This window comes from Emydura macquarii, unplaced genomic scaffold (genome assembly GCF_026122565.2).
Source record: "Emydura macquarii macquarii isolate MOO-44397 ecotype Brisbane River unplaced genomic scaffold, CSIRO-AGI_Emac_v2 contig_1881, whole genome shotgun sequence".
Taxonomy (NCBI): Eukaryota; Metazoa; Chordata; order Testudines; family Chelidae; genus Emydura; species Emydura macquarii.
In genome coordinates, this window is record NW_027132018.1 from 23,481 (window position 1) to 32,238 (window position 8,758).

General features: G+C 59.7%; 1 pseudogene; it reads left to right on the forward strand.

Moving 5' to 3' along the window:
• Positions 1 to 1,515: 1,515 nt before the first annotated feature.
• On the forward strand, positions 1,516 to 1,637 carry LOC137159749 (U2 spliceosomal RNA; annotated as a pseudogene).
• Positions 1,638 to 8,758: the final 7,121 nt, after the last annotated feature.

The window sequence follows — 8,758 nt, forward strand, 5'->3', positions numbered from 1 at the left end:
TGGGGGTGGGGCCGGGACCCTGATTTCATGGGGGAAACTTTCACCATGGTCTGAACTGGGCTGCGGGGGGGGGGAGGGAGAGAGAGAGCTGGGAAAGGGGTGAGAGGAGAGGGACTCAGAAAACAGATTCCAGCTCCAATTTTTACACCTTCCTTGGAAGGAGATTCCCAGAACCGAGGTCTCTGCTCAGCGGCGCTTTGCACAGCTGGGGGCTCTGGCAATGAGCCAGGTGGGTTCTCAGCACCGCCAGTGTCACTAGCAGAGCCCCAGGGACCCAGCCAGACCCCAGGGCTGCTCCAAAGGGGGAACAGGAGACTCGCCCAGACCGAGAACGTCTCTGCCCAGCTCTGAGCATTGCCCCAGGGATTGGGCGCCCCCAGCCAAGGGGCCGGGCAGCATCAGGGCTGACAGCAGCATCAGTCACCAGGCAGAGCCAGGCTCAGCTGCCCCCTTCCCAGAGTGTGGGGGGGAGGGGAGGGGACACAGTGTCCCAGCAGCAGCAGCTGGCACAGGGTCAGGTGCAGACAGGGCAGGATGTGAAGGGGAGCAGGGAGAGACGCCTGGGGGGGGGAGGGTTAGGTTAATTTAACCCTTTTGGTGCTGTCTCTGCCTGCTCCACTCAGCCCCTCGAGAGCCACCTTCCAGGCGAGGGGCACAGACCCCTGGGCAGAGGGTGGTTTCACTAGCTGGTGCAAGAGCCCCCACGCAGTGGACAGTAACAGGAATGAAGTTGCTCACCCTGTCAGTGAAAGGCCGGCTCCTGCCCTAGACACAGGAGGGTCTGCACCCCCCTTTCGAACTCCTAGATTCCAAGACCAGCAGGGACCATCGGGACTGTCTAGTTTGACCCCCTGTGCAGCACAGGGCAGTGCCCTGCCCCACGATTAGCCCTAGAGCAGATCTCAGAAAAACAGCCAGTCGGGAGCTAAACATTGGCAGGCCCACGGCGCACACCAGGGTCTCTGTGAGGGCACCTGGCCAGAGGGAGACAGGGACAAGGCATGGAGTAAGGTCAGGGCTGATTGCACCCTTCCCTCCCAGCACTAGGATAGAACCCAGGCATCCTGGCTCCCAGCCATGTGCCCAGGGGGGTCCCCTAGCACCCTGCTCTTACCCTGGGCTTCATGAAGGGCTCGGCCAGCCACCGGTGCTGCACCCGGCAGTCGTAGGAGTCATCCTGGCTGCAGATTATAGCGCTTGGAAAAGTGGCAACTATTTCCTACCTTGTGTGAATTAATCTCTAATTGCCGTTTCTTCAAGCACAGCTCAGCGGCTCACACACACAAGAAACACTGAGCTGACTTTAGCCCTATGACCCCACGCTAACATGCCGAGTAATTAACTCCGGTACCAACTAACCGTGCAAACCAAGGTTTTCTGAACACGAGAGGATTTCAGGCATGATGAACAAGGGCTGGGGAACCGGGGCAGGGAATCGCATGTGGGCCACGGCACCAAGTTGCCCAGCCTTTTGCTCTGTTCCTTTCCTTCTTTTGTCTGTTTATTGTCTTTTGTATTTTTTTTTTCTTCTCTCTATATTAAATGGATTTTTAAAATGGAGATGGAATAGGGGCTTGCTCCATCCACTCCACGCATCAGCCTGGTACTGCAGTACTTCCGGGAATGGTGCATCTTCCCTTGGGGAGAACAATCTGGTGAAAAACAGAGAAAATACTTGTCTACGGCCCGCCCCCCCCCTTCCCTCCTGGGACCGTACTGGGGCCTGTTCCCACCATGGAGGCAATTGCATCTCAGAACTGGGGGACAGACGCCCATAGAGGGGTCGATCTATCTCCACCTTTCAAAGAGTCCCCCCAGCCATGCTCCATTGTTCACCCTTTCCCTTCCTGTCCACCCCACCCCCAGAGAGATCAAAGAGGGACCCTTGATTCCCCCTCCACCCTCTGCCTTCTTCCTTGCAACGTTCACTCCTGTGCTCCCCCAGCTTTGTCCCTGAGGCCGATCCCAGCAGGGCGAGAGCAGTGGCTCCATTACCCGGGCTGATGCCAAGGAGGCCAATTTCCAGGGGCTCCGGGATTGGGGCACGCAGCCCGTTTGCCCAGGCTGGTCCCCAGGCCTCTCCATCACCTACAGCCCCTGGCTCAGCAGCTCCTGTTGGCAGAGCCCAGCGCTGGCCCGGGGACGGGGGCCGGTTCCAGCCCCACAGCGGCTAGGCTGTGAGGAGGGGGTGCCCCGCACTGCCTGGCTGGGGACGCAGACACGGAGCAGCAGGCAAGCCGGGCTGTGGATGCGGCAGGCTCTGACCTAGGAAGCCCAACCCCCGGACAGGATGCGGAGCCACTTGAGGGCAGCACAGCCCCCAGGCTGGTGCATGTTTCAGCATCTGCTAAGCGAGCTCCTTGCTGGGCCGGGCCGGGCTCAATGGGGCTTTCTAATAATTCCAGCACAAGCCTCTGCCCTGGCTGGTGTGAGGGTCTGACTGTAGCCAGGGGAATATTTTAACACTGGACGGTGGGTGTGTGTCTCTGGGCAGGGGGCAGGGGGGCATCAGTCTTTATTGGCATTTACCAATAAAACTGTCACAGTTTCAGTGGCTCGGCTGGGCCCCCACTGTTGTTAGTTCCCAGGGGAGCACTGGTGACCCCCCCAAGAGCAAAACACACTCACACACAGTCCCTCCCTCCCGTTAACACACTGGGCCTCACAGACGTGGCCCGGGTGCGATATCTGTCACACCTGGGCACAGGGCGGGGGCTGTACAGGGGAATGGGCCCTTCACACATTAGATCCCGCGCTGGGTGCCTGGGAGTAGGGGCTGCCCGCCCGAGCCATGGGCCTGATCCCATCCTGGAGGGACCCTTGATTAGGAATGGCTGAATCTGGGGCTTTACCTGGGGTGACTGACTGACAGCACACTTTGGCCAGGCTCAGGGCAGAGGTGTTCCTCCCACCCTTCCATCCCAGAGCCGGATAGGACCCGGGAGTCCTGGCTCCCAGCCCTGTGCCCAGTGGGGTCCCCAGGCACCTCGGCATTACCCAGTGTTTCATGAAGGGCTCGGCCAGCTCCCGGTCCTGCACTCGGCAGTTTCAGTCGTCCTGGCTGCAGATTATAGTAAGTGGAAAGCTGGGAACTATTTTACCCCTTGCCATCCACATGTGATTAATCTCTAATTGCCATTTAGTCGAGCCCCGCTCACCAGCTCACAAACACTGAGCCCACTTTATCCGTGTTACCCGACACACACACTGAGTCATCAATGCCAGTACCAACCAAAGGCACAAACCAATATATTCTGAACGTGAGCAGCTTCCAGGCAGGATGACAGGAGGGCTGGGGAAGCGGTGCAGGGAACGGCCCGCGGCTTTGCAGGGTCGCCGCTGCCACGGCACCCGATTGCCCAGCCGTTTGCTCTCTTCCTCCGCTTCTTTTGTCTATTCATTGCCTTTCCCTTTCTTTCTTCCCCCTGCTCTTAACTTTCTGCCTTTCTCTATTCCCCACCCCTCCCTGTAACGGGTTCGCTCCCTGGCCCCGCTTCCCCAGAATGAGTCTCATGCAGAAGCGGAGGAAATTTGGTGCAGCGACACTTCGGATGGATTTTGTTTGACTGCTTCAAATAGCGCCATCAAGCAACTTTCCAGGGTTTCTCTGCCCACTTTCTGCTACGGAAGGGGGGTCCGGCCAGAGGAGCCAGGTGTGCAGGTGCGTGTGCAGAACTAGGTGCAATTGGAGCATTGTGGAAGCGGGAGCAGGCGGCCGATCCGGGCCCATTTGGCCCCCCCCCACAGGCTTGGTGGTGTGAAGGGAGCCAGCCGGGACCATGGTGTCGGCGGCTGGGGATGGCGGTCGGGGATTGCGGGAGGGCCGAGGCGCGCCCCACCATGTGCTGAGAGGTGGCAGCAGGGACTCAGTGACTCATACTTACCTGGCAGGGGAGACATCGATGGGCCTTTCCCGGACTGCACAGAAGATTTAATGGATTGCGGACCAGGTCCCACCTGGAGACTCCATGGGGCCCAATAAGGCCATTGTTATGTCCATTGTCCCTGGGGCCAGCGTGGGGCTAACTGTGCCATGGGCTCTGGTACTTTATGGGGGCATCGACTCGCCCAACGAGACCCTGAGGCATCATCGGAGTCAGAGGTCCTGGACCTGGGGTACCATGTATGTCTCCGGTCACGGGCACCCTTCCATGACAGGGACTGCCCCCTCGACGCCTCTGACCTGAAGGATGATGAGGACGGCCTCCGTTGCCACGAGCGGTGCCGATGAGCAGGGTCGCACTCTGAAGAGCTGTCAGTACCAGAGCATTGTCTCGGTACCAACGATTTCTGGCGCCACTTGCCTTGCGGCTCTGTGGAAGCCTTTGGTGACCGAGGTCGGTGCTGTCCCAAACTCCTCGGTACTGAGCCAGACTCCAGCGACCGGGTTCTGCACTGTCTCAGTGCGGGCGAACTCTGCAGTGCCGGGGCTTCCTCCGACGACTAGGTTCTGCGCTGCCTGGGTGCGGGCAAACTCCTCGGTGCCAGAGAGCGGGAACAGGAGCTGTCCGATCACCGCCTGGCAGACATTGACCAGTGCCACCTCCTGGCTTGCACTGCCTCCAGTGCCGGGGATCGACGTCAGCGACAAGAAGGAGACTCCACATCCTGTATCAGTGCAGACTGGCTTGATGACACTGACCTGGAGCGACTACTAGGGGAGCGGCTCTGCTCTACCCTAGGTGACCGTCTGGTGGAAGATCTTCCTCCCCATACCGGGGATCTCCTCCGCCTCTCAGGGGGACCCAATGCGGGTTTCCCCTGTGACACTGGCCCCTTCTCCCTCAGCGGAGGCGGGGGGGCGGCCACATAGGCAAGGCCAACAAGGCTCTTGCCACCTGTAAAGCCTCTAGTGTCGACGGTGTTGGCAGGGGCACTCTCCCACACCCAGGAGTCGGGGGAGGCCCCCTAACAGGAGATGCAGGCACCGGAGAAAGAGTCTCAATGAGCCGATGTCAGTGCATCTCCGCACTCAACCCTGCCCGTACTGACGGCACAGGAGAGTGTCCTGCTCCGTGCACTGCTTCCTCGTCTTCTTCGGTACCGGTGAAGTTGCACGGTGCCGATTTGCGGGCGGTGCTGACAGCGCGCTCAGCAGGTTGGCTTGGACATCGGGCAGAGCGCTGCCTCCATCAGCACGGCTTTCAACTGGATTTCTCATGGCCCGACCCTGCGAAGTCCCAGCAGGGAACTGCCTTATCTCTAACTACACTTAACACCACTTAACTAACTAAAACTAAACTCAGAGAAGGAACAAGTCCAAAGAAGGAGAATAGTACTTGCTGTGAGCAAGGCTAGTTCCAGCAACCGTCATAGGCGGAAAGAAGGGGCGTAGGGGTGGCAGCGCCTCATATACCATGGCATGTGTGTGGAGCTCCAGGGGGCGCCAGAGCCTGCCCTACGGGATCTGCTAAGGGGAAAAAAGTTCTGGGTAACCGTGCACGGAGGCGTGCACACACTTATAGTGGAATGGACATGAGCAACACGTCTCGAAGAAGAACCAGTGAAGACAATAAGTAGAGCGAGAAGAGCAGCTGCACAACACGTCCATCTGGGATGTTTATAACACATGGTCATTATGATACATGTGGAACTGAACAACCCGCTCTGACAGTTCTATGATTATTTTGTTAGGATAAATATTTTGCATTTCTTGAAATGACACCCTTGAAATACCAATGACGCCGTTTAGAGAAGTTAAATTTCAATGTACATGTGAGTAAAGACAAAAAATAAATTTTAATTCCATTTCCAAAAATCTGCTTAGAGGCATGTTGTTGAAATGTAAATTAACATATTGACACATTGTTACAGTAATAACATTTTCTAAATTAGAACAATCTCTCTTTTTCCTCTCCAAATTTTACACTGAGATTTCACAGGGGTAGTATATTCTGACAGGAGTGACTGATCCCCGTCCGGCACCATCTGCTACCCCTGGGCCAGGGGACGGGGAAGGTGAGAGGCAACAAACTGTGAAGGGGCAAAAGATAGTAGCTGTCTGTCCATATTTCCTACCAGTATCACCCTGTGCTGGGAGCCGTTTGTCGTACTGCACCGGGGTGGGGCAAACACATTGGGAGGGAGGAAAAGCTGCCTGGGCTCCTTCCTGTGAGTAGGTCCCACCTCCCCCAGCCTGGCCCCTTGTTCACTCTCACCCCCCTTCCCCTGGCCCAGCTACTGAATCCCCTCCCCCAGCTCTCCCCACTCTCCCATCGTGCTAGGACCAGTTCCCTCCCCCCACCTCCCAGCTGAGGCTGCAGTGCAAAGTGGCTCATACAGCAGGGCCCCAGCACTCCCACCCCTGCTCCTGCGCTGCCCCTTGGGGCTGTTTCACTCCCCGCCATGGGCAGAGACTCAGGGGCTCTTCCTCCATGGGCCTGTCTCCCCTCCCCCCTCATTACATTCCCCCAGAGTCTTCCTCATGTCAGCTGGGCTCTTCCCTTCCTGATGCTACAGCGCCCTCCCTGTCCCCACCTTCAGCCTCCACCTCTGACATTTCCCCCACCCAACCCACACACCCTGCCCTGCCCCCATAACCCAGCAGCTGGCTCCTCCTAACCCCCTTCTGCACCCCTCTCCCCTCCCCCATCTGACAGGCCTGGTGCTGGGAACTGAGGGGCGAGTGGAGGGGGGGCAGGCGGGTGATGCCCTTTAGACCCTCCCCTGGGCACAGGCCTGGGGGCTGCTCAGCGGTGGGAGGGGACAGTCTCTGCCGCGGGTGTCGCTGTCAGGGACAGAGATTCCCTCCGGCCTGGGCTGGGACTGGGCAGATGATCAGGGGAGCCGCGTTTTTACCCCCAGCACTGACACCAGGATAGAAATAAGGGCGAAGCGTCCCAGAGAAGGTGTCAGTGAAAGTGAAGAGCTGGGACCTGTCAGTGACATTGTAAAATGAGACCTCGCCCGCCTCATAGTCCAGGAAAATCCCCACCCGGCTGGGCCTGACGCTCACGGGGAGGATGGTCGAGGGGGAGGTGAGGGCCTCGTATTCCCCATCCCTCAGCCACACGGCCCAGTATCCATTCCCAGGTGAGAGTCTGACCGGCTCCTTCCTGCTCACAGATTCCCTACAAACCCCCAGGTCCCACTCAGGCTTGTCTCCCACCTGCACCTCCCAGTAACGCCTCCCGCCCAGGAACCCCTCAGCGCCCAGCACACAGGGACTGTTATCAAATCTCTCAGGATTGTTGGGCAGATCCTGGCGTGTGTCTCCGCGTCTCACACGTTTCCGATCCTCAGACAGGAGGAGGTGGGGATTTGCCGTGTCTGGATCCAGAGTCACGTCCACTGGGGAGAGAGTCACAGAGTCAGGGCCGGGGCAGGGGCTGGTCAAGGGATCAAAGGGAAATTAACCTGCGTCCCCGTTAATCGCTGTGGGGGTTGTTGCCTGTTAAGGGGAGTCAGGGCCCCTCTGCCCATGGGAGCGAACTTGAGGGGAAGGAGAGCAGGAGTGGGGGAGGGGTGGGGTGGGAAGGTGTCAGTGGGGGCAGGGCAGGGGAGGGCAGCCCAGGGACAGGGGAGGGGACAGGCTGATGCTGGGAGAGGCAGAGGAAGGGCAGAGGGGAGGGGCAGGCACAAGGGCAGTGGGGGGAAGGGGAGGAGCAGGCACCAGGAGGACAGAGAGGGGTGAAGCGAGGGGCAGGTTCCAGGGGGCGCAGGGAAGCAAGGGAAGGGGGGGCACCAGGCGGCGGGGGGGGTGAGGCAATGGGGGGCTCCAAGAGGCAGGGAAATGAGGAGAGGAATGGATTGTAGGGGGCAGAGGGGAGTGAAGAGGAGGGTGAGGTGCCAAGGGTGGGGGGAGGAGGAGTGGGGCAGGTGCCAGGAGCAGGGGGGGAGGGAATGGGCAGACACCAGGGGCACAGAGTGAGGCACGAGCCCAGGGGCACTGGGGATGTCTAGGGCAGGGGTGATCACCAGAGGGCAGAGCGAGGGGGGGGCAGGTGCCAGGGGGCAGAGTGGGGTGATGGGAGAGGTGGGTGTCAGGGGGGCTAAGAGGGAAGAGGAGCCCCAGGGAGGCAGAGGGGGCATGAAAGGGGGGGGATGGCTCCAGAGGACTAGAGGGGAGCAGGGGAAGGGGCATCCCCTAGTGGCAGAGGGGTCATGAGAGGAGTGGGGGGCACCGGGTGGGCCAAGGATGGTGCGGAGGAAGGTGCAGGTGACAAGGGGACAAAGGAGGTGAGGGTGGGGCAGGCACCACAGAGACATGGGGGGTGAGGGGTGTGGTGGGCACTAACAGGGAGATGAGGGGAGGGAAGGGGAAGACCCCAGGGACAACAGGGGAGTGAGAGAAGGGGCAGATGTCAAGAGGGAGAGGGGGAGGGTGGTAGGCACCAGGGGCAGAGAGTTGTGAGGCAATAGGGGGCTCCAAGGCTCATGGGGAAGGAGGAGAGCGGTGCACTCGAGGGGGCAGAGGGGCAGTGAAAGGTGGGGCTGGCTCCAGGACACTAGAGGGGGTGAGGGAAGGGGCAGGCAGGCGGGGCAGAGGGATCTCAATGGGAGCGGCGCACACCAGGTGGGCAAAGTGAGCACGTGGGAAGGCGCAGGTGACATGGTGACAAGGGGGGTGAGGGGAGGGGCAGGCGCTGGGGGGGCAGAGGGGAGAGAGCGGAAAGACAGACCCCAGGGGGCACCAGGGGAGCAAGGAAAAGGGGCAGTTGTTAATGGGGAGGTGAGGATAGTAGGGGTGGGTGCCAGGGAGCGGCGAACAGACGGGCGGCTAACAGAAGGAGGGAGTTTGCCTTGGAGTTCGCCTGAG